The 4,845-nt window shown below is 32.9% G+C and overlaps 1 long non-coding RNA gene across 1 annotated transcript; it reads left to right on the forward strand.

The window, feature by feature from the left end:
- The first annotated feature begins 1,392 nt into the window (after window positions 1-1,392).
- LOC131168210 (uncharacterized) lies at window positions 1,393-2,220 on the forward strand. Its single transcript, XR_009140245.1, has 2 exons — window positions 1,393-1,679; window positions 1,770-2,220. It is a non-coding gene; the product is annotated as an uncharacterized LOC131168210 (long non-coding RNA).
- The last annotated feature ends 2,625 nt before the right edge of the window (window positions 2,221-4,845 follow it).

Raw genomic sequence — 4,845 nt, forward strand, 5'->3', positions numbered from 1 at the left:
AATGTTAATACTAATTTATCCACTTGGATAATGCACCTTAAAATTACACGTCTGTGTATTGCTGAACATGTTCCAATTTATTTTCCTATGCCTTGTATGACACATTCCAATTAGGTGACTCAATACTATTACTCATGCAAAGCCTATGACTCATTTGCACCTATCTTGTTTTACAAAAATATAAATAATAATTATCAAGCATATTAATTTCATTGCATATTTATGCACCGCTATCTATTACACATGAATAGAATATCAAAACATTTTAACCGATACAATTAAAGATAATAAATTTACGTGCCTTACAAAAATCACGTAATCATGTAATTGGAGAAAAGTGGATAATTGTTTCTATATACGTCGTGAAATAGAATATAAAATATTAAATTATTTTCTATTGTAAAATAGTGGAAAATAATAGTGTAGTATCATATATCTCCTGGTTAAAATAAAAAAGTCAATATCACAAACAGGCGAAAAAACCATATAATTTAATTGTCAAGTCACAATTTTTATATTTGACTCAAATATAATAAATCTCAAACAATATTATAATTACTATAGCATTGTAATTCCCACACTTTAATTATATATTTTCGAATCTAGTAATATTTAAATAAATTTAGTAAAATATTGCTACGCAAATAACAAATCTTTAACATGGTTATACTAAAGACAAGAAATTTGAGGAATAAATAAATTAATTTAAATACACAATACTCAAGTATGCACTCATCATGTAAGAAAGTAAGAACAACATCAAAACTTTGCGCAACCCAAAAAACTTAGAAAATACATTGAATCAACTTTCTTTTTTTAAACTACAAATTAAAGTTTTAATTATAAAAATAAAGTTCAACTAGAATGAGCTCAATAGTTCATAACGACAAAGGAGCAAATTTAATCACATGACAATGGTAGCAAATTCAGTTTAGTCTTGAATTATTAAAATTTTATATCATATATTTGAAAACTTTCAATATATTACCTTTTAAAATATATAATAACAATCGACTTTAAGATTGTTGGAAATATAATAGAAGGAAAAAATATTTATTATGAAAATTAATATTAAATAAAAATATAAATGTTTATCAGAAGCCGAGGCATAGATTGACTATCATCCTTAAAGCCGAGCTTACAAAGAAATATAAATCTCAAGAAATAGTAGAAAATAGAGTTATTTCAAAGAACAAAAAATCGTATCTTGAAATGAAATTGGAGCACAGTTATACAGATAAAATTAAGTATAACGCTAGCATTATAAATACGATAAAATAGTAGTTAATATTTTAAATACGTTAAAACTAATATATTAAATTTAACATATATTTAATTAAAATATAATTGATGACAGTTGTTTAAAATAAAAGAGGTAAAACTTTCCTATGAACCAGAAAGTTATGTTGCCAATAGTACATCCCCACATTGTGGAATGGAAATCTGTATTGTATTCAGCAGGAGAATCAGCTGTTCGTGTTGCCGCCTTGGGCCCTTCAAGTACGTCTTGCAAAGGGTGTGAAAGCGTTTGGCAGCCCCATGGGCGCCAGCCTCAGAATTGCAGAGACCATGGAATGCAGGTATCAAAGAAAGCAGCAGTTCATTAGATGAAGATTGATGAAGGTGGAGACACAATGGTCCCACTTGCATCTGTCTTTAATTGCTTGTCTCCTACCCAGGTATGGTCATATCTGTCTTTAATTTCCCATTCCCATTGGAGAGGGTTTCAGGGAACCCTGTTGACAGTGCATGAGCATCTTTTTCTGCAGACACCATCTTTCTCGAACGGCAATTCTGGATCTGAGCTGAGGATAAGATATGAGAGGATGCAGCAGAGGGCCTTGAAGTCCCATCGGCTAGGCTGAGTAGTCTTGTCTCTGTTGGATTATTTATTTATTTTTGAAAACTGGTATTGAATAATGGTTGGTACTTGCTGCCATATGCAAATGCCGGTGAGTCGATACCAATCCACGCTTCACAAATTTCAGCCATGTCTCGTGTCCATAGAAATCCACGCTTCACAAATTTCAGCCATGTTTCTTGTGTTTCATAACCAGGTTTTTCATTTATTTTGCCTTTGGAGGCGTACAGTTGAGCAGTAGATTTGGATTTAATAGAATTTGATGAAACTTTTGAGTTATGTTTGAAAGTTTGGATTTTAGATTTTGAATTTTGAATTTAAAACTCATCTGACCTTGAATGAAATTTCAAATTTGGTATAAGTTTGTATTGCATTTTGTTTAAATGTACATAAATTTAATTGAAGGTTCAAGTTCCAAACTATTAAAGGAGTTAAATAAAATTTTACGTTGTACTTAATTTAAATTACGGACTTTGAATTTGAATTTGAATTTGTATAGATTTTGAAGAAACTCAATATAATTTTATACTGTAACTTATCTAAATCTGAAACCATGTTTCCAAGTATGAGTTTATGACATTTTAATTCCATAAGAGGTATGAAGTTTATGCTAAGGATAATACTATGTACCATGTTTTCATATGTTTCGTTAGTTGGCCCTATTTTTATTGACAGTCCACAATCTAGATTCATGAAGTATATATAGTTTTATATACATAGCAATTAGCAGCAGATTTTTACAAATTCTACTGAACTAATTTATTGGCAGAAAAGGGTTTATATTACCAATCCCACCTAGTGGGATTTGAATCTTTTTCTTGTTATTGTAGTATAAAATGATACAACAAATTTTGTTAACATCCCTTCTTAAGAACAAACCCAAAATCAAATAGAACCATAGAAGTATGAAAAGAAAGCAACAAGGGAGTCATTTGACCTATATTAATGTCTTATTGTTATGTAACAAATATTTAAATGTACAAGGCACCTAATTGTATTGAGGTATTTTTCATTTTGGTCATTTGGTCCTGCAATTTTGTATCATGAAAGGGACTTAATAAAATTGAAGCCTAAAGCACCCATATATGGCCAAGAACTTCCTATTTTTTTTTTTGCATTCAATGTAGGATTATGACAAGCTCTTCGTTACAATTAATAAGTGACCCACACGTATGTGAGAACCTATGCCTACATAAAAATACCCCCAGTGCGACTTTCGGTATCAATTTACATTCCACTCATTTCTATTGAGGTATTATTAGTTTTGACCTGTTAGACTTTGTTAGGAAATTAAATGGGTAGGAATAATATTACATAGTTAAAACAAGGAATGAGAAAATAGGAATTGACACTAAGATTAACATGGAAAACCCCAAACAAATTTAGGAAAAACCACGGGTAAGGCTAGAAGGAATCCACTATAAATAAGGGATGATATAACTTCTCTCTAATTATAAGAAAAGAACAATAATATCTCTTTCTTGAATTAGGAGTATACAAATCTCTCTAATTATAATAGGAGAAACTAGAAAAATTGGAGATGCTTCGGGTTATGCTTTCTTGAACTGCAAACATTCCGACCCTTTTATAGGCATTTGGGCAGATTGCTAAAATAATGGAGACGTGAGAACGCACTGGTTAACATGTCAATGGCTGTAGGCTTCACATTGATGTGCAGGAGATGGCATGGGCATGCAGGTCTTCACATGGGAATGTGCTGGTTGACATGTAAGTGGCTGCAGGCTTCACATGGATAGTATGGAACATATGACATGGGATGGGCAACATTTATTTGTTGCTGCAGGTCTCCACATGGGCATGCAGGACATAGGCTCCTGTGACTTCAGATGGGTAGCCCTGCTCCACATTTATTGAATAAAACAAAAGGGCTTTACATTTCACATTCTCCCACTTAAAGCCACTTTCAAACATCTTTTCATCCTTTATAGTCTTGCCAATTATGCCACTAACGTTTTTGTTAGGCCATAAGGGGATCTACTTCATATGAGGTTGTCAGCATTGATTGGTTTTGTTATAAAATCTGTTAGGTTGTCTTTGGTGTGAATCTTTTGCATGTCCACACTTCCTTCCTCCACAACTTCTCGAATGAAGTGATACTGTACTCCGATATGTTTTGTTCTGGAATGAAAAGTCGGCTTCCTTGCAATATGCAAGACACCCTGAGTATCACAATGCAAAAGAATCCTCTCTTGCGTGTTCTCGAGTTCTTCCATTAACCTTTTAATTCAGATTGCCTCCTTGCAAGCTTGCGTAGCTGCCATGTATTTGGCTTCAGTCATAGACAATGCCACAACAGTCTGTAACTTTGATACCCAACTTACTGCTCTTCTTGTAAGAGTAAACACATAACCTGTAGTGGATTTTCTTTTTTCAAGATCACCTGCAAAATATGAGTCAACATGATACCCTAACAATGAATTCTGATCCTCTGTAACATAATGCAACATCTGAGGTTTCTTTGATGTATCTTAGGACCCTCTTCACAGCATTCCAATGCTCTCTACCAGGATTTTCTATGAACAGACTGACCTTACTGATTGCTTAAGCAATATCTGGTCTTGTAAAGATCATAGCGTTCATTAGGCTTCCCACTGTTGATGCATACAACACTCGAGACATTTTGATCCTCTTTACTTCAATGCTAGGACACATGCTTTAGGATAATTTTTAATTGATAGGAAGTGGGGTAGAAATTGTCTTACAATACTGCATGTTGAAGCGTTGCAAGACTTTCTTCAAATAGTTCTTTTAAGAAAGCCAATCTTCTTGTCTTTTCTGTCTCGGTTAATTTGCATCTCTAAAATCTTGTTTGTTGGTCCCAAATCCTTCATATCAAACTCCCTAACCAATTGTGCCTTCAATTCTTGGACTCTTTCTTTACTGGGGCCTACAACCAACATATCATCCACATAAAACAACAAAATAATGAAATCATTATTACCAAATCTCTTGTAGTACGTACA

The sequence above is a fragment of the Malania oleifera genome, chromosome 11 (genome assembly GCF_029873635.1).
Source record: "Malania oleifera isolate guangnan ecotype guangnan chromosome 11, ASM2987363v1, whole genome shotgun sequence".
Taxonomy (NCBI): Eukaryota; Viridiplantae; Streptophyta; class Magnoliopsida; order Santalales; family Ximeniaceae; genus Malania; species Malania oleifera.